Source organism: Cheilinus undulatus, linkage group 9 (assembly GCF_018320785.1).
Source record: "Cheilinus undulatus linkage group 9, ASM1832078v1, whole genome shotgun sequence".
Lineage (NCBI taxonomy): Eukaryota > Metazoa > Chordata > Actinopteri > Labriformes > Labridae > Cheilinus > Cheilinus undulatus.
This window is the reverse complement of record NC_054873.1, coordinates 10,051,819-10,074,122: the sequence shown is the minus strand read 5'-3', so window position 1 is coordinate 10,074,122 and position 22,304 is coordinate 10,051,819.

Below are 22,304 nucleotides of genomic sequence, written 5' to 3'. Positions count from 1 at the left end.
AATATTCATCCCCTTAGATGTTTTACTCTGTTATTAATTTTAAAAACTAATCATGGCCTATATATAGTATATAGCCCAATGAAGGCTGGAATTTGGCTCCAGCCTCCCTGTGGCCCCGAACAGAACATGCAGTATAGATGTGGATGGATGGATGGATGGATGGATTGATGGACGGATGGACAGTTGGACGGATGATGGATGGATGATGGATGGGTGATGGATGGATGGATGGATGGATGCATGGATGGATGGATGGATGGATGGATTGCTGGCTGGCTGACTGGCTGGCTGGCTGGATGGATGGATGGATGGATGGATGGATGGATGGATGGATGGATGGATGGATGGATGGATGGATTCCTGGCTGGCTGACTGGCTGGCTGGATGGATGGATGGATGGATGGATGGATTGCTGGCTGGCTGACTGGCTGGCTGGATGGATGGATGGATGGATGGATGGATGGATGGATTGATTCCTGGCTGGCTGACTGGCTGGCTGGATGGATGGATGGATGGATGGATGGATGGATGGATTGCTGGCTGGCTGACTGGCTGGCTGGATGGATGGATGGATGGATGGATGGATGGATGGATGGATGGTTGGATGGATGGATGGGTGGATGGATGGATGGATGATGGATGGATGGATGGATGGACGGATGATGGATGGATGATGGATGGATGGATGGATGGATGCATGGATGAATGCATGGATAGATGGATGGATGGATGGATGGATGGATGGATGCATGGATGGATGGATGGATGGATGGATGGATGGATGGGTGGATTCCTGGCTGGCTGACTGGCTGGATGGATGGATGGATGGATGGATGGATGGATGGATTGCTGGCTGGCTGACTGGCTGGCTGGATGGATGGATGGATGGATGGATGGATGGATGGATGGATGGATGGATGGATGGATGATGGATGGATGGATGGATGGATGGATGGATGATGGATGGATGGATGGATGGACGGATGATGGATGGATGATGGATGGATGGATGGATGGATGCATGGATGAATGCATGGATAGATGGATGGTTGGACGGATGGATGGATGGATTGACAACCCAATGACATACTGCCCTCAGCCTTGGTCATTGCCAGCACTGAGTCATGACACTATTGCTTCATTCAGAATGTATCATACTGGCTTAGATTGTTCAATCCCTCCTCTTTTTAAGATCTCATAAATGTGTTTATCAACCTTTTTCCCACACAACGCCCCCACCCTAAAACTTGAACATAATCATTCATTTGGAGACCACCAGCAGCTCCTCAAGAGTGTTTCAAAAATTTCTATTTTCCAACTATATACACCTCTTCTGTTCTCTAGTATAATGCATGAGAGGCATCACATTAATCTGTCATCTGCTTTATTTCTTTGCAGAAACATTTCCAAAAGCACCCATCAGTCTCCAGGGCGGACTCGTGCAGTGCAAAAAAAAAAAAAAAAAACAGGCTTTAGTAAGCAAATAATAGATTGTGCCTTTAAGTTCATGTTTACATTTAGAGACGGGGCAGTTCCTCCTGCAGCCAGACATAAAACATGCTTATCTGGAGGGGAAACGCCTTGCGATTCATTTGAGGCAAACCTTTTACTGACACACTTGGTATTTCTCATCTCGTTATTGGGACTGATTATAATTCATAGGCTATATTAAATGTCAGAGAAAGGCCAGGGATTGTTATGCAAATGTTAAGCATAGAATGTGTTCGTTCATTCAGATTTAGTCTGTTTTCCCCCCTCGATTTGATTTGGAAAAACAGAAAGAAAATGCCAGGAATGATTTAATAGTGTGTTGAAAACAAACAGACTCGCCTCATTTAGGTTAATCCATGTCAATATGATGGTTTTCATTGTTCAGCACAATTATCTTTGGAATAATCAGCTGTAAGAATTCAGCAGATAAGACAACATAAAGTAATGAAATTAGTTTAGGAGCGTATAATCAGCCCTCCGCTGCAGGTCCTTGTTGCAGGCATGATATCACATTGATGATATCACATTGATGGTTCGTGCCATTCTTGATTATATACAGTCATGGAGGAAAGTATTGGCAGCCCTGGAATTTTTCCAGAAAATACACCATTTCTCCCAGAAATTGATGCAATTACAAATGTGTTTGGTATACATGTGTTTATTGCCTTTATGTGCATTGGAACAACACAAAAAATCTGAAGAAAAAAGACAAAATTGACATAAGTTTATACAAAACTCAAAAAAAGGGCCGGACAAAGTTATTTGCACCCTTTTAAAACTGTGGGTAAATCATTTTATTTCAAGCATGTGATGCTCATTTAAACTCTCCTGTGGCAGTAACAGGTGCTGGCAATCTAGAAACCACACCTGAAGCCAGTTAGAATGTATAAAAGTTGACTCAACCTTTGTGTTGTGTGCCTGTGTGTGTCACACCAAGCATGGAGAAGAGAAAGAGGAGCCCAGAATTGTCTGAGGACTTATGAAGCAAAATTGTAGAAAATATGAACAATCTCAAGGTCACAAGACCATCTCCAGAGATCTTGAAAGTCCTCTGTCCACTGTGTGTAATATAATCAAGAAGTTTATAACCCATGGAACTATGGCTAATCTCCCTGGATGTGGACGGAAGAGAAAAATTGACAAAAGAACGCAAAGCAGGATAGTTAGAATGTTGAATAAACATCCTCAGTCAACTTCCACACAAATTCTGTCCTGCAGACTCAGGGAGCAAAAGTGTCAGCTCAGACCATACGTCGTAATCTGAATGAGATGAAGCGCTATGGCAGGAGACCGAGGAGAGCCCCACTGCTGACAAAGAGACATAAAAAAGCCAGACTGGAGTTTGCAAAAATGTACCTGAGTAAGCCTCAATCCTTCTGGGAGAACATTTTGTGGACAGATGAGACAAAGGTAGAGCTTTTTGGAAAAGCACATCATTCTACTGTTTACAGAAAATGGAATGAGACCTACAAAGAAAAGAACACAGTACCTACAGTCAAACATTGGGGGTTATTTTGCTGCCTCTGGCACTGGGTACCTTGACTGTGTGCAAGGAATCATGAAATCTGAGACTATCAAAAAATTTTGGCCCGCAATATAGGGCCTAGTGTCAGAAAGCTGGGTCTGTGTCAGAAGTCATGGGTGTTCCAGCAGGACAACGACCTGAAACAAACCCCAAAAAGCACCAAGAAATGGTTGGAGACAAAGTGCTGGAGAGTTCTGAAGTGGCCAGCAATGAGTCCAGATCTAAATCCCATTGAACACCTATGAAGAGATCTAAAAACTCCGTCACCCTTTAAATCTGAGAAATCTGGAGCAGTTTGCAAAAGAAGAGTGGTCCACAATTCCAGTTGAGAGGTGCAAGAAGCTTGTTGATGGTTACAGGAAGTGACTGGTTTCAGTTATTTTTTTTTTTCCAAGGGTGTGCAACCAAATTTAAAGTTGAGGGTGCCAACAATTTTGTCCGGCCCATTTTTTGAGTTTTGTGTAAAATTATGTCAATTTTGTCTTTTTTCTTCAGATTGTTTGTGTTTTTCCAATGCACATAAAGGCAATAAACACATGAAAACCAAACAAATTTGTAATTGCAACAATCTCTGGGAGAAATGGTGTATTTTCTGGAAAAATTCCATGGGTGCCAATACTTTCATCCATGTCTGTATATTTTTCTGTTTTATAATTTCTTGAATCACTGCTCCTTGAAATAAAACTCCCTCTGTCTCCCAACCGTGCTGCACAAAGCTTTGTTTGGACAGTGGGCTATGATGCTAGTTTGCAGAGCACAATATTCCACTTGTCATATTACTGACCATTTCCTTGAATTTAGAGACACAGCCAGCTTTATATAGCTGCATGTTAAGATTATAAACAGACAGCAGCATCCTGTGTAGGTAAGAGAAGGCTTGGAACCATGGCGGATGTGTTATTGCTGTCTAAAAGCACCTTAATTGACCATCTCAGCTGTAGACTGTGCAGGGCCATTGGAACCAGCTGTCTCAAACTGACATCCAGGAAACCAACATAATGAAAAAAGGAAGAGGTAAAGCCATCTAGATAAGCAACAACAGCAACAATGTTGCTGTGCTGTACTCAGCACTGATGGGGCTGTGCTGCGTTAGCCTAACCAAAAATCTGACCTTTTATTGATTTAATAAAACAATCATCGTCAATTTAATAAAAATAACCCTCCTTGATGTCAAAGTGACAATTAAATAAGAATATGTAACGTTAAAAAAATGATTTTATAAATATCCACCCCCTTCAAATCAATATTTAGTAGATGCACCTTTGGCTGCAAGATCTCAAACAGGCTTGCACATCTAGACACTGAAATTTTTCTTCCATTCTTCTTTGCAAAACTGCTCAGGCTCTGTCAGGTTGCACAGCGATCAGGTGTGAACAGCCCTTTTCAAGTCCAGCCACACATTCTCTATTGGATTGAGGCCTGGGCTTTGACTCAGCTACTCCAGAACATTCACCTTGTTGTCTTTAAACCTGTCTGTGCAGCTGTATGCTTCCGGTCATTGTCGTGTTGGAAAATAAATACTGTCTTAAGCTGTAGCTTACTTGCAGACTGAATAAGATTGTCCTCCTGCATTCATTTTACCCTCTACCTTTACAAGCCTTCCAGAGCTGGCTGCCGAGAAGCATCCCCACAGCATGATGCTGCCACCACTGTGCTTCACAGTGGGGATGGTGTGTTTGTAGTGATGTGCAGTGTATTGGTTCCGTCAAATATGTTGTGGCTGTCCTGTAAACACCTTTAACATGCCCAGATAGATGGTGTGTTATGGCTATTTGCAAAATAGATGAGGTTTGTACTCAGCTACACAATTTTGCTAGGTTTACTGAAAGTATGACATGGCAATTCAAATACCCTCCATTGTTTGACGTTGCAGCTCCAACGAATGAGGCAGTCACACTTACTTTTAAACTTTCTATTGTGGACTTATTGGAATGAGTCATTGAGTAAATTCACCCAAACAGTTTCAGATGTTCTTGCTTCAAAAGTAAAAATGTCCTCTGTTTGATAAAAAATGAGATTTGTACTCATTAAAAGGGACATGTTATGCAAAAATCACTTTTTCAGGCTTTTCTAACAAAAATATATGCCCCTGGCTTGTCCACAATCTCCCCAAGTACCAGAAAATCCATTCCCTCCCCCCTCTCTTTCTCTGCCTTACAGAAAATATGTTCTGAAACAAAGCGTTCTCAGATTTTCCCCTCATGATGTCACGTGGGGAGTTAGCCCCGCCCCCCAGGTTCCGTTGGCCCTCCCTGGTTGGAAGAAAGTTTTGCCCTCCTCTCCTGATCCTCCTCTCAGCTGAGAGGAGGATCAGGAAAGCCACATCCTTTAAGACACATCCATTCCTGAGAGGGGCGGAGTCAGGGGCGGAGTCAGACAGCTCAGAAACATTTAAAGCCATAGAAACAGAAAACGCTCATTCTGCAAAGGGCTGAGAAAAAGGGGTTTTAGGCATGCAAAAATCCAATAATGGCTTTTTTTTTCTAGAAACAAACTTCACAGGCATGTTTAGGGGACCTCTGAAACCAATATAAACTTGTCTTAAAGGGGTAAAATGTGTGACCTTAAAGCTTGCAGTTGTTGTCATTATAAACATCATTATGAACATGATTTTAAACCAGTGTAGTATCAGTGACTGTGAGGAGCAGGGTTGCGATTTAAAACCCTGTCTTAAACAGCTTTTATTCAGTGTTACAGCCCTTATTTTTATGTTTTTCTTTAGTGGCACAGGTCATTTTTGATACATGCCCTGACTTAAGCAGCTTAAATAAATTGGTTTCACAAAGGGGATTCCTTAAGACTCTGTGTGAAAGTGTGACACTCGCGCTCTCGTTTTAAATTGGGTATTTCTCCACTCTTTAATTTGTGACGGTGCAGAGTTCATAGATAGACAAAGTTCTAAATAATTAAGCCGGCAGAAATTGTAGAGGTGGTGACGAGCAATCTGCTGCTGATCTGACCCTTGATTAAAAGCAGAGCCCACAGCTAATTCATTGGCCTCTAATTCCAATGGCAGGCTCATTACCCTTAAGGAGGAGGAGAGGAGTCACAGAGGTTTACAAGCATTGTTTGGCTCACAAGAGAGGCAGCAAGGAATGATAATACCCTCTTGGTATGTTTCCTCGGTGCTTTCTCTGCATCATTATGCAGGCTTAATAGAGCCCAGATGAACAATGAGAGCTTTGGTGGATTTCCATTCGGTATAGTGATTGTAAAGGTCTTATTTTTGCTGTTATACAACCTGCTGCCTCCTATAATGGCAGAGGTGGGGACCGACAGCAAAATAAAGCTCATGGACAAATTTTATGATTTCATCAAAGCGTGATTTAGCGTTGGCCATGGCTGCAAAGGCCTGTTAAAGAAATGGGATGTCTGCAAGGAGTATCTGGAGTATTAAAACAGACTCTCATATTAGTCTACTCAGGGCTGGTGCACTAACAAGAATCTGGAGATCAAGCACAAGACAAAAAGCACAAAATTTAAAGCCATTTTAAGCTCTTTAAAGATTATAAAGAATTTTTATTTAACCTTTATTCCCTTCAAGATCAGGGAGCTGTTTTTCAAGGGAGACTTGACATTGAATTGCAGCAATCCAGTAATGTAGATGGGGAAAGATAAATTTTGTAGTATAACCCATTTATCTACAATGAGTGGCATGATTGTTACCATTTGGCACATACCTTCCATCTAACACTATAGTAAATTAAAACACATAATAATAATAATAATAATAATAATAATATTTTTCTGGGTCAAAAAATGACGTTTTGTTGAAAATTATTTTTTTCAGAAGAGCTTCCATCATGAACAAAGATTTTTTGAGTTGAAAATGCAAGATCAGGCCTTTTTTTTTTTTTTTTTTTTAAATCAAAGAGTGGCTTGTAGCCTGTTAATCTATTTTTTTTTCCTCCAAAATTGACATATTATGTACAGAATAATTTGTTTTAAAATAATTTAAAATAACTTTGATATGTCAGCAATCATACTTGGACCAAAAAATCTATAAAAATAAAGTTGAATTGTTTTGGATTACAACCCCAATTCCCCAAAAGTTGGGGCGCTGTATAAAATGTAGATAGAAACAGGATGCAATGATTTGCAGATCTCTTAAACCCATTTTTTATTTACAATCTGAGTTTCCGTTAGCCGGTAATTGCCGGTCACTGGCCGGTAAAAAGGGCGGAAGTCCGGCAAATAAAAATATAACCGGTCAAAATGTCCTGCAGAAAACATGCAAATGACCAGATAAGTAAATACTGAATACTTACATATTATATTTTGTGTAACCTAGAAGATATGTTGCGAGAATGCGTTAATATAAACTAAAAGCTGCCTAATCTAACTACATCTACTGTCCTGCGGTGCTGGGGTTGTTTATCTCCTCAGACGGCAAGCACATGGCTAATTATGTATGCACAATGACGTCAAAGCGAATCTATCTCTCTACTGCGCCTGCTCATTACTGCTGTAGACTCTGCAACCGTTTATCATCTGCAGGGAAAGTTTGACCAGAGCTTTCGCATAAAGCAGAATTTTAATCCAAGTGAGGTTTTCCCGATTAACCAAAGGCTTAATATCATCAGCGGGACGGGGGGATTTTGAGTATGTCATCACTGTGAGTAATGAAGAGGCTGAAACAAAGGGAACGGTACAAATGAGCATCTGAAACACCGATGCAGCAGCAGAGAGAGAGAGGCCTACGCTGGCTAATTAGCAGAAGTAGTCTTGGATAAGCCGTTAATGAGAGGAGGTTTGGACCGGACTATCTGCTTTGGAGCTTTTATCTTTTCGGGACTAGTCCAAATAAACCAGGATGGTTGGATTTACTGCTTTATTGGAGGTTACAGTGCTATCATCGTGGGGACTGATATTAGCAACTGACGGTAAGACTCATTTTAATTTGAAACACAGAGTTGTAACGCAGTGTCCGGTTAAGAGAGCACTTTTGTTATGTGTCTGGATGCTTCGTTGTTGTCGGTGGAGGATGGTATCTTGCCGATGTAAGCTACAAAGAACTTAGCGGCCAATGAGCTAACAGGCTAACGGTGCTAATGTAACGCTAACTGTTGTTTATGAGTGTAACGTGGGCGTATAATGTGTAACTGGCTGCGTGTGTAAGGAAAAGCGCGCAGCCTTTTAAAACTTTAAGCCACTTACACAAAGTAAAATAAGAGACAGTCTTTGTGCAGTCGTTTCTAGTGTCTAATCACGTGTCTATCAGTTTTTAATAACGGGGGTGATAATAAGTCAGGTTTACGGTCAGGTCCGGAAATAAAAAAGGCATTTTACCATGTCATGAGAAACATTAGCTCATTTTGAATTTGATGGAAGCAACTCATCTTCAAAAAATAAGTTCAAATGAGAACTTTGTTTACAACAGTTACAAAAAATGCTTTGGTCTTTTCACCCAGATATGGAAAACAGTCAGTGCTAACATTAGTTACTTTGGTGCTTATAGTTAGCTAGCTTGTAGTTAGTGGTAAATATCAAGTTATCACTTTATCAAAGGTTAATATGATCAGATATTAGACATTCAGTTATCTAGAGAGTCAAGCTCAACACACCCCTGGTAACATGCCAGATCTCTTGGAAAAGAGATTTTTAATCTCAATGAGCCTTTTCCTGGTTAAATAAAGGTTAAATTACAAAAAAAAAACAAAAACAAAAAAAGACTGCTGGTGGTTTTCAGGCCCTTGGGACATCTACCAGCAGGGGACTCTTGCAACCCAGCTCCCCCGCCTGCATGGTACCCTAGGTCATACTTACTCACCACATCTACCCCTTACCCCGACCAACAGTTGTGGACTTTAATTTTTCAACAGATTATTTTTCCCTGCTCCTGGAAATATGCAAAGACATCCAGAGCATGAACGGAGTTGTGTCAATCCTCCTTCCCACCCCATAGTGCCCTCAGGCATCCTACTCAACACATCTACGCTTGTCCTTACCCTCAGTTTTTCACCCAAACATGCCTAAAAGTTCTGCACAGTACTGTACATCCTTGATCTTGATTTAAGCCCTTATATTAGCAGCTGATTCCAAGCTAAAGAAGCCTTTATGCATAAACAATCTGTAACTGATCAGACATTCCACACTTGTGAGCCAATTTATCCCACACGCCAAACATTATCTCCTTGTAATTTCCATCCTTTATAACTATGATGCACATAACACTAATTTTACAGCTGTCTTAGCTTTAAATTACTCTTAGATTTGTGATGATGACAGCAATTAGCAAACAGCACAGATGCTGAAATGTGAATGCAATAGCCACATTTAAAAGCATTATCAGACTCGTTCTCCACCAGATGTTTGCACCTCCTCGCTGATGCGTTCATTTAGACCAGAGAGGAGCTTAATCACCACATGGTGACATAATATTACATAATTCTTACACTATAAATCTTAATGGGTCCAATATTAAATGAGGTGGGACTTAGAGGGGGTACCTGGCGTGCTCTAATGACATTTTTCTATCAATTAAAGATTCAGGGAAGCAGCTTGTAGGTGCAGAAATGTGAGGTGTGTTGGAGTGACCTTTTTAGGGAGATAAGTCTCATTGCTTTGAGGAGAGTGCTCCTCTTATGTCTGTGCAGGATCTGTGGTCAGCTGATCAACTTTAGGTGGTGCTGCATAAATAGAAGCAGCAGTTTCATGCTTTTTTTCCCTGAATCTTTATTCAGCATACATTTCATGAAAATGTATGTTTCCAGAGAAGCTAGTGAGGAGATGCATATGGCATGAAATCCAGAACAATTGTGTTTTTATATGCATGCATGTCCTCATTCTTTTGATACTGTAGCACCAACAGTCATAAGAAATTATAATCCATTTGCATTGTCATCCTGGATATAAAATCACTGCCATATTTGTAGAAACATGTTCCATGCCTTTTGTCTGGCTGCAAAGCAAATTTGGATCATTTTAAAACTGCATTGATGTAAGAGATGAAGATTCATTACAGTGTCGATCCTTGTTGATCTAATGACTTTTTTAGCCCAACATTGGTTGATGTGTATTTGAATATATGGTTTTACCTTTAGTCAAAGGTAGGCAGTTGCCCCACAGGGCAATCAGTAAAGCTATGCTCCGATTATAATGTTCACATTTAAATTATTTTCTGATTAAGATGTAGATTTGCATGCCACATTTGGCGGATTCGGATAGGGCCCATGTGATAGGTCAACTTCAGCATTATTTTGAGAGAGCCCTACCATCTCCAAACTGAAGGCCAAGTTCCATGACATGGGATGTCAAAGTCAGTCTGTCTTGTTTTTTCAGACTACAGTTATTCAATCCACCAAACAACACCAAACAAGAGTCTCTAGTGGGCTAAACTGTTTGGTAATGGCAGAGAAGATTTGGCATTTCTTTTATGGGTGCAGCCCACATACTCAGCTGTAGCTCATTCCACAAATATGTGTTCATTACAAATGCAGCACCATTAAAAGGGAAATCCATTGGCTTTCCAATGGTATAAGACGTATAAAAACAATGCATTCAGAAAGTATTCGGACCCTTAACTTTTTCAATTTTTTTATGTTGCAACCTGACGCTACAACCATTTAAATCATTTTATCTCTCATTAATATACACTTCCATATTGACAAAACAGAATTGCAGATTTTTTCTTTTGCAAATTTATGAAAAATAAAAAAAACGTGAAATGTCACATGGACATAAATATCCAGTAGTTTTACAACAATACTTTGATCATTGCTGAGATTTCTACACCTTGCCTAAGTTTACCTGTGGAAAAATAAACTGATTTGACATGATTTAGAAAGGCACACAGCTCCCTATAGAAGGCCTCACATCTGATAACCCATACCAGAGCAAAAACCAAGCCATGAGGTCAAAGGAGCTGCCTGCAGAGCTCAGGGACAGGATTGTTGCATAGAACCGGAGAAGACTGCAGAACTTTTCTGCTGCACTGCATGTTCCCAAGAGCACAGTGGCCTCCTTAATTCTCAAAAGGAAGAAATTTGGCACAATAAGGACTCAGATTATTAGTGCTGTCAGTCAATTAAAAGACCAATCTAATCAACTATAGCTTTGTAACTAATTGATTGCATTGATCACATATAACTATTTGAGAAAGGCTGCATTACTGGTAGATTTGATGATGATGATAATAATAATAATAATAATAAAACAGACAAGACACATTTTCTGAATGCCATTTAAACTTTTATTTGCTTTTAAAACAGGAGAAGTGGAGACCAAAGGCAGACTTTCCACTATAATCAATCTAGGATGGTGTTTATCTGTAGATTATGTATTTTATCCATAAAATTGTGAAAAATTAAGGACACAGAGACACACTTAATGAAAATTACTTAGATATTTTACAGCATTATAATATAAATTGCTAAAACTTCAAACCTGGATTCAATATGTTATAATCCATCATGGGTATGATCCTATGAGCTGCTCTGTTGAATTTGTTATCTTTCCCTGTTTTTTTCCAGTATTTTTTGAATGTGCCTCAGTCGACATGCTTCTGCAACAGTGGCTCAGCAGAATTGGTTGTCCTGCAGTCGGGAGGTTGTGGGTTCGATCCCCAGCTCCTGCAGTCACATGTTTGATGTGTCCTTGGGCAACACACTTAACTCCAGGTGGCTCCCACTACTATGGGAATACTGATGGTTAATTCTCCATGAAAGGGTGTGAATGGATGGGACCTGTGGTGTAAAAGTAGTCAAATGACTAGAAAACAACAAGCTCAAGCCCATTTACCAGGTCCACCTCTGACAATCAGAGATTCAGTGAAAGAATAAATGCCCATCATTTAATTTGATTCACTCCTCAGCTTTGTAGTACTTGGTTTGGCAGACCTATTAAAGGATGAAGGAACAGTGTACTGTTATGTTGTGTTTGACGGGTAAAGGGCTGGTTGGGCATGGCCAAATTTTTTCCTCAGTCAGTGCTTTTATCTCACCATATATTTTTGCTGTTAAAATCTCTATAAACTGTGTTTTTTTCCTTCCACGTTTGTTAATGTTTACGGGTCTGCTTTGTTGTTCATTAAGGGGACTGTGTGTTTACTCGTGCTTACACATGGGACTTCCCTGTTATTTGTTTTCCATGTTTGCAGAATGTCATGCTTAAATATCACTGTGACATGAGTCTGTTTACATTTCTATACTGAAGTAATACCGTCAGATTAAGTATTAATGAGCTTCCAAAAGGTCATGAATGGAAATGATCCATGGCTATTATAGCATTTGAATACTACATTAACATTCACATATTAAGGCTGTGGTAAATCAAGAGCCCCTGGGGCCATTTATTTGTAAAAGAAATAACAAAAATCTAAATCAGAGAGTTGCTAAATAGAGCAAAAGTTCAGCTTTACTTATGTTGTCCTGGACTACAAATGCTGGCGGTATGAAAGTATAAGATTGAACTTGTAAAACTAAAAAAGTAGCAATGTAAAAACGAGTTTTTGCACATGGCCAAAATAACATGTGATGAAGGACTACAGTTTGACCTATCTTATTCTGGTGTTTTCCTGATTCCCTGTGACTACACATTAGAGGAAATGAGTATGATGGAGTATGAGTCTGAATCAGCACAGACATTCAGTCACAGCGTCTTATATTTAACATCCACTCACCGACATATGGAGGTTGACGCATGGACGGTGCATAATATGGTAAATCTGCCATGCAGACATACAAAGTAGGACAGAGGGTGGACAGGAGGAGGGTGTTGTGTCTGAAATCATCTTGAGTAATTCTTATCTAATGGCTCGTTTTTTTCTCACCTAGAACCAACAAATACAAGACAACCATGTTTCCAATTTAAGCTACTTTATTAGATTTACCTATGTGTTTTTATGCCTCTGTTTTTATGGGTCAGTGGGGAATGACATGCAGGAAAGGAGACTGATCAGATTTGAGGGCAGCAGCCTCTGTACATAGGACTTACAGACAAAACCACTAGGCCATGGGTGCCTTCAAGCTTCACGCTACAGTTCTAATTGAAAGACATTAAATGCTTTATCTGTTTACCAGCCCTTTTCACCACTGCACTCACAAAACACATTAAAACAACTCCTCCACTTATGACTACTGACATGTACACTGGTGAATCAGTGTTTAACGTGCAACCCCCCTCCGTCACTTTCTATACGACTCATAATGACAAAGCCATTACTAATTGATGAGGACATGAAGGATTGGACTGCATCAGGTGGCACTGTCATTTTTCCCTCCTTGCAGCAGCAGGTAAATACCCCAGGGAAGGATGCTCCCCTAATGACTGTAGAATTATGCAGTCTGTTTGCACGTATGCCGTGTTCCTCTGTGGCCTTGGGTTTTTTTGTGTTTACACTTAAGCCATGTCTTTGCATGTGAGTGTCAAAAGAACACATGAAAGCAATTTGATAACAGTTCAGATGCAATTTGAAAGTCACTGGAGATTATATACTTACCACTTAAACCTGTCAACACCTCTTACAGGTTCGCATGTTGTGAGATAAACAGCAGTCCTTTAGGGAGCAGTAAAGTATTTCACGTTGCAATGCAGAACGGTATCAGAGAGTTATACTGCTGTCATTCTCTGTTTGCATGAAACACACAAGGCAAGGCAACCTAAGAGCTCTCAGCCACTTAAAGTGCTTTACAAAGCATTAAACGATATTTTAAACATCACAAAATTGCCACGGAGAAAAACAGTAACAGTTATTAGTGGGAATGCTGAGCATCCACACTACTGATATTCTTGTCAGCCATTTTGTTTACTATTCTTCTTCCGCGCTGGCTATCTCCTCCTTCATACTTTCTTTAAACTTTAAAACATTTAGTTTCTTTGTCATTTGCTATGACTTTTCTCATTTCTAACTTTAATAATTTTTAAAATATAGCTATTTTCATGCTATTTTCAGCTATTTCTGTGCTTTTTTTCAGCCATTGAATGCAATTTTCAGCTACTTTTAAGCCCAAATTAGCTATGTTATGCTATTTTAAGGCGACTTTCAGCTATTTTTAGGCTATTTTCAGCTTTTTTAGGCAATTCAGCTATTTTTATCCTTTTTTGAGCTATTGAATGCCATTTTCAGCTATTTTTAATGCCATTTTATACTATTTTTATGCTATTTTATACTATTTTTGTGCTTTTGGCTATTTTCAGCAGTTCTTTCATAATTCAACTCTCAGCATCCCTACACAATTTCAGCTGAAATTGCGATTTTTTGATCTAGTTACAATTCCTCGTACCAGTTTTTAAGCGGGCAAAATAGGTTCCTTGCAAAGTGGATAATATGCAAATTGGAGGGCTTGCCATGGTCATGCCTTTTGAGTTTTGTACATCAGTCGAACAACCTTTCATCACTTAATTGTCTTGAAGCTGCAGGCCAAATTTCATGTAGTTGAGATGAACACCTGAGAAAAAGATGAACGCCTTGGTAATGGCAACATTTCACATATTTGTTTAAAAAAAAAAAAAAAAAAACGCTTATCAGTGACTCTGGTGCTTGAAGTATTTTTTAATCAATTTTTGATCGTTTCTGCTGCTAGCTTAGCATTAGCCTACATATTGTTTTGTCACATGGGCTGTGACAACCAATGGCAGGTTGTTCCAGCATCACATCATGCCGTGTCAAATTGTGCATGTCTAACTGGGCGGATCATGAAGGAGACAGCTTCAACAGCGTGTAGTTGAAAGAAAGAGAGACTGAGAGTCTGTGATGTGGCCATCTGTGTCCCTGCAGACAGGAAGTAGTTTGAATTATGGTACAAATAGAGTCAATACAAGGAAGTACAAGGACTTTTTTGTAAAGAATGTGAATATTTTGAATACTTCTTTGTCCCAGAATGCTTTTTTTTTCACTTTTTGGTCCTCAAGAGATGAGAGGACAAGTTTGAGTTTGAAGTTTTTTTTTAAGACAAAAAGTCCAGGTGAGACAACATGGTTAATTAACAGCTTAGGGCTCAGAGGGATAATTCATTGAGTTCTTGGGTGTGTGTGATTCAAGTGTTCCCTTTATTTTTTGAGCAGTTTATATCAAATAAATCAAAAAACTAAATTTCAGAATTAATGTACACTGTACACTTCTTTGAAGAGTTCAGCAGTCAGGAGAGGATCTTGCCTGCCAAGGAGGTGTTTCCATGAATGTGTGATACTTTGTGAAAATTACATTTTCTTTTTCAATTCTTTTAGGCTGATACAGATTTCATTACATCATTTTGAAGAGTTTTACTTTGCAAATCAAAAACAGGGCATGGAATCGTATTTAAAACTACAGACAGGCTTTATATTGCTGGCTCACCAAACTTGCATTTAAAGTGTATTTTTTGTCAAAGTTGACATAAGTTGTCTGAACTGAGCCTCTAATTAAACTCTTTTCATATTATACTGTGGGTTCAGGATATTGCACACTGTTTGCCCCTGAAAATTTTGACTTAACCTGTAAATTGTCACAGGAAAAAAGTTTATGGTTGCCACTTTTTTAATGTTTGGATATACTCTCTATCTTGAGTACCAGACATGGTTATTTTTTATTTATTTATTTGCAGAATCTACAATTTTGTGTCACTATGGTGGAAGAATTCTTGGCAGAGCAAACCTAGGTAAGAATGCCCTATCGGCTAACTTGCCCCCAATGTCATTGCAAACATAATGAGCCCTGACATTCAGCACTTTTCTCTCTGCCGACATGATTGCTGTGTCACTGTGATTAGCCCTGACCCTCCATCGCCAGGACCAGAATGGCTGTGACCTCTTGTTGCAACTGGTAATGAGAACCAGGACCTCTGCTGTGACAGCCTTGTATAAGGGTCAGACTGGAGACAAACCCTGCAGAGCAACAATGGTGACGGACCAGTTGAGGATAAATGATGGCATTGACATTCAGGACTTAACCTGAACACATGGACAATCAGCTATAGCTGCTCCAAATGGTTATCAGGATGGTAGACAGAAAAAGATGACTGGTTGGTGTTCGTTTTAAAAGTGGATTCATTAAAAAAAGAGGGTGAGGGGATTTATTTTGTCCTGCTTGCTACACAAGTTACATTTATGTGGCAAAATACGGGCCAAAGATCTTTAACCACCGCCAGTGAGATGATGCATTTAGCAATACCCAGTCTCCTGCTGCATGCATGATGACTTCATTATACCTGCAGGACAAATACATGAAAACAAAGGCATTCATTAAATTACCTCCAAATCATTGGCCAGAATAGCAATATCTAACCAATTCATATGTGTGTATCTATCTTTCTCTTCACTTTTGCTCATGTGCCTGGTACCAGATCATGTGGTAGGGGTCTGTCTTTCAGCCCTATGGCTTGGTCCCTGGTCCAATTTTGATTGGCCTGCAGCAGTCTCTAGAAATAACATGAAATATAGCCCACATTTGAACATAAAGCTTGTGCCAAACTGTATTTTAATTCAGAGTTTTAGTAACGCTGTGCTGCCATGCTAATTCTGTAAACAGACATCTTGACTGGAAGAATTTATTGATGTATTTGTTTGTAATTAACTGAAAATACTGTGGTGAACATTTTGGCAACCAAAATGACAACAATATCTTGACAATAACAGCAATACCATTCCAGGGGCGGAGCTAGTGCTGGCTTGGGCCAAATATACCCCCCTGAGATCTGATTGGCATCCCCAGAAATCTGGAAATGATTGTCTATTTTCCAGCTGACTTAATTTGAGGACACTAATTGCTCTCATGCTGCCTTATTCAAACTGCTCTAACCTGCTCTAACCTGCTGCTCTCTCTGCAAGCTGCTCTTGCAACCCTCCTTCACCCCAGCTCCTCCTTTATTCTGCGTCTGACTTAATCAGTGCCATTCAGCTGTCATTGATGCCTGCTCTACTCTGGGGTTTCTGCTGCTTCTCTTCCTGCCTTAGGCTTTTCTTATTGACAGAGGAAGGGTAGGATGCTTTCCACATAGACTTGTGGGAGGGCAGGGGGATTCCAGAACAGCCACATCGGCAAACATGACAGAAATAAGAAATGCTAATGAAGAAATATTTATAGCTGCAATTCAGGTGTGTTTCTTGACTAAGTGGTCCTGACAGAACTAGCCATTTAGGCATACACAGTCACTAAGCATTGGTTTTACAATCTATCATATACCTCATCATGAGGATATTAAAGTGGCCCCAACATCCTAATATATTTCTGTATGTGGCTGTAAGTCAAGGCACATCTTTCGGTATAGTCGGCAAGACCGCGTGTCTAATGCTGACGTGCTCAGGATTGATTGTGATCAAGCTCACAGCATACTGGGGGTGCAGGACCTGGTAGGCTGGTCCAGACCATAGACTGTAGAAAGAATTGGACAAAGCCTGTGTAACGTCAGCCGTCTGCTAACAATAGGCAGACTCAAACAGCTTTTGAAGGCAATCCGCGGCGGCTTCCATGTTGAAATCATGGTCTCAACTAGGGCTGTCATGATATCAGATTTTCCCTTTATGATTATCGTGGGCAAGAAATGTCATGATAACGATATTATCACGAAATCAATACAAATTTAAATAATAATGGGACAATCAGTCAAATTTATATATATATTTTTTGTTTAAAGATTTATTTTTGGGCATTTTTGTGCCTTTATTAGATAGAGGAGGACAGTGGATAGAGTTGGAAGCAGGGTCAAGAGTTGGGGAAAGACATCCGGTGGGGGGCCTCAGGCTGGATTCGAGCCCGCGCCGCCCGCGTACATGGGGAGCGCCTTTAACCACTAGGCCACCTGCCCCCCCAATCAAATTTATCTTTAACGTTGTTTATGTTGTGTTCTCTCTTTCTGCAGATGAATTACACTCAAAATACCTGTCTAAGGAGGTACTGAGACATTATGAAAACAGTAACTGTACAACTGCATATAAAAAGTACAATTACATTTGATAGCTAGTTAAAAGGTAACCAGATGAACTGATAAACAGAAAATCCACAAGGTGCAACATCTGCTATAACTACAATATTAACTGAAACAAAATCATTTGTGGATAGCAGGGGACACAGCATTTGTGTGCAACTGAAAATAACAACTAATAACTTTGGAAAAATCCAATGTCTACTGAACAATCCCTGGCATATTTTTCTTTTTCTGTTTCCGTTCTGTTTCGAAACTGTGTTCAAGTGGCACTGGATAATTTACACAATATTATCATATACACATTTTTAACAGGATATTGAAATAAAATTTTTTAATATCACGATTATTGTCAATAACAGTATATTGCGACAGCCCTAGTCTCAACAGAACTTTGGATCAACCCAACAGCCCGCCCACTAAGCTCGACTTCCTGTCAGCTATTAGCTAGCATTCTGGTTGAACAAGACATAGCCTCTGTCTGTCGAGCTAACTGTTGATCAAATGAGGTTTTTCCTATAATCTAAATCATTGTGGCACAAAAAAAATCACCCCCCATACAGTTAGAGCACATGAAGACATTAGGTAATGACACAGGTTTGGTTTTTTTAACCAGGCTGTAAACCACTTTATTTCTAGAGTAAAAACTGTCTATTTAACAGGTGTTCAGACAGAACTTCTGGTGTTCCTGCAGCCAGCTTTAAGGGGACACTTGCTGTATTGCAATTTTTTGCACTTCCGCATTGGCTTCATTTTTCAGGACTGGAGGTTGCTGCTTGGTCCAGCTGCTGAGAGCAACCATGTGGAGCGGTACCTGTGAGGATACCTGGAGAGATGGGGCATGGGCCTGGTGAAGGACTAAACAATGGCCACCAGGAGTCCAGAGCAGTGACGTGGCAAAGTGCAGAACCAGTATATGATCCCATACCTGGCCTGATCGCTCTTAAAAAAAACTCTCAGTTTTTGTAATGAATTTTTTGAATTGAACTGCAAAAGTTCCAGTCAAATCATCACTCAGAAGTAGTCAGTGATTGCACTGACTAGTCAAGTAATTTTTAAAAGTCTCAGCTATTCTTGAGTTACTTCAGACATATTGACAGGAAGGATTCCATGCGAGCTCCTCATCATGACATCCTTCATGTTGTACAGGTTATATAATAAGGTGAGAGTGCATGCATCCTCAGGCTGAGCTCACTGTAATGATTCCATCATTTAAAGATTTTAAAATGAGGAAATGGAAACGATCACAGTGTTCAGAACAAGCTGCAGCTCTGGGATGAAAGCTTTCATAATGTCCGCCATAACCTACCTGAAAGTGTGTTCCAAAGCTAGTGCTGCCAATGACCAGCCATTAGTGCTTGGCAGCAGTGCCGCCAGCATTTCAATGTAAAACTGACATTTAGAAGAGAGCAGATGATGCTATTGACACTTGGATAGGCAGTAATTAGTTCTCCCTTTAGCATTCATTGTGTGAGGCATTTCATCACTAAATGTCAATTATCATGGCAGCTCTATTCAGCGGGTAACCTTCAGTTATCACTGTAAGCATTAAAGGGAAGGGTGCCTTTAAGAATAAGCTGACTTTATCCCTACTCTGACAGGTCTCTTTGACCGTACTTAGTGATATGGAATAACGTAACATTTCTATATCCAAGGGGCTTCACCAGCTGTGAGAGCTACCTTTGAAACGAGGTGAAATATACCTCAGATATGCTGAATTAATATTCAGTATTCCCATTAGGCATAAAAAGGAGCTTCACAGGATTTTCATGCTAGTTCAAGCATATATTCTATTGATGTGATATTTTTATAAAAGATCAGACATTTTTGCCCGAACTTTGATTACATAATTGCACCAAAATATATTTTCAGAGTTAAAATCGGTGTCAAAACACTTCACACACATTTGCTTTTCTTGAATATTTTGCTGCTATAAAACAACTGAAATATTCAGCCACACACACACACACACGCCGTGGCCCACTCCTTCTTCTATCTAAGAGAGGGAAAGGGGCGTTGTTAAAATTCACCAACAGGGGACAAGCCAGCAAACACAGGACACTTTAGATGTCTCCACTTAAGAAATGCTTTAAATCATCCTGAGATCGTTGTTGCAAAAGTTTACCTTTAAAAGGATTTTTTAGGTAACCTTGCATAGCAGATGGATACGCCCATTTTCGCATTTCTCACTGGTGAATCCATCCTGCAAAGCTCCCGTCTGAACAGTTTGGGCCCGGTTAGAAAGTGAGCTAAGTGAGCAGTTCTCAATGGAGTTTACTCCTTCGGTAGGGGCGCAGCTCTTTGGCGGCTACGTCATGTGTTTTGTTGCTCTGATTGGCTCGTAAGGTTGTGACAGACAGAACGTTCATCCAATCACACTTCGAGTTTTTTTCTAAAAGGCTTAGCCCTTTCCCAAACACTGTGTATGAGTGGTTTTCTAGATGGATGTGTGAAAACAAGTCCATCTGGCATGCCAGGTTAATTTTTAGGTCCAACATATATAAAGCAGGCTACTTGATATCAGGGAACTCAAGGTTTGAAAATGAGAAAGACAAAAAAAAAAAAAAAAAAGTCAGGAGACTCAAAATTAGATTTGTCAAAATGATTTATTTACTGAAATAAAAACTAAGTGAAATCTATAGATGAAGAAAATTTTAAATTCAACACATTTCTAAAAGGAAGGTTAAATAATTAAAGTGCAATTTTTTCATTTAATTTATTGAATTGGTGCTTTCAAAAAAACATTCATTTTCTAAATCATAAATTCATTTGGTTTTTATCTAAATACCAGTTTGAGCTTAAGAGTCCGAGAGGTCAAAAAAGAGGAAAATAAAATGGTCTATGATGATGAAGATAATTGATGATCTGTTGCTTTTGGTTGTTTAGCTCACTATCCAATAAAAGGATGGCAGAGTGGCTAGACAGAAACCTCTCCTCAGTGCAAAACACAGAAAAGCCTGTTTGCAAAAAAAGAACCTGAAAGACTCTCAAATGGTTCAAAACAAGATTCTCTGGTCTGATGAAAACAAGGTTGAACCGTTTCCTCATTTCTCAGCATCATGTGAAAAGGAAACCAGGTACCATTTATCTCAGCAGTGAAGCATGGTGGTGGAGTGGGAAAGATGAATGGAGCAAAGTAATGAGTTATCATAAGTAAAAACCTGTTCCACAGCACTCAGGACCTCAGACTGGGCCAAAGTTTAACCTTCTATTATGACAATGACCCTAAGCACACAGCCAAGACTGGAAAGACCTGGAAATGACTGTCCACCAACAGTCTGCATCAAACTTGACGGAACTTAGGAGGATTTGCAGAAAAGAATGGCAGAAAATCCCCCAATCCAGGTTTCCAAAGCCTGTTGCATTATACTCAAAAAGACTAAAGGCTGTAATTGCTGCCAAAGGCGCTTTAGCCAAGTTAAGGGTCTGAATACTGATATCATGCCCCACGTGCTCAGGCGGCCTTGGTTAAAGTCCAGTCTTTGGCTCTGTAACGGCCACCTTGGGTACTCTTCCCTCCTTCTTTGAGTGTGTGTGTGCTGTATGTATGAGCTATGGTGTGAGTGGGCGTGTCTGCCTCTCTCAGGTTGCAGCTGCAGAAGAGAAGCAGTTACCTGGTTCTGTCCACTCAACTGGGGACTGCTGATTAGCATGGAGGTTCCCCAGCCAAATTGACCAAACAGAAGGGAGGAGGAGGACATAAGAAGATGGCAGACCATCACTCCGCAGCAAGCTGTAGCCAGCCATGCTCGGGTGCCTCTTTGTGATCTCTGATAAAATTGTAAATTGTACTGTGTCCAGGTACTAGACTTTAGTGGAACAGTTTAAGAACTTTAGGTTAGAGTCTAACTTTCTTCTCCTTTTCTAATTTTGTACAGCACTTGTTTAGTTCTTATTTTTAAATCACCATTGTTATTATTTTGTAATCCCTTACTTTTGTTAATCAGTAACTTTAATTCACCTCATCATATCTGGTTTTATGTTACTTCCTTTTACCCTTAAAGAGCTGGTTGTAACAGGCTCCTATGGCCATATGTCTTAATATAGACTTCATTTTGCCACCCTAAAAAACAGTAATTGATTCAATTCCAAACAAAACTTTTACCACAGTTAACACTGCTGCTCACCTGTATAACAATATCTGAGTTTCATCAAACTACCGTGGTCGATGATGATGTTAGGGCTGTTAATATGGCCAAACAAGATCTAAAACTGCAATGCGAGTTCTGGAGGAAACAGGAAGTTTTAGAGCTTCATGACAATGCTGATTGGTCAGATGCTGTGATGTCACTTTCTGTGACGTTGACTGATCTCAACTGATTGGTTGAAAAATCATACTGGTTCTACTGTTTCACAGAGAGGTGGGGGGAGGCCATGACAGAGGTTAACCAAAATGACCATATATGGTGCTTTGCCCCATAAAGGGTTAAGTTAAATATAGCCAATTTCAA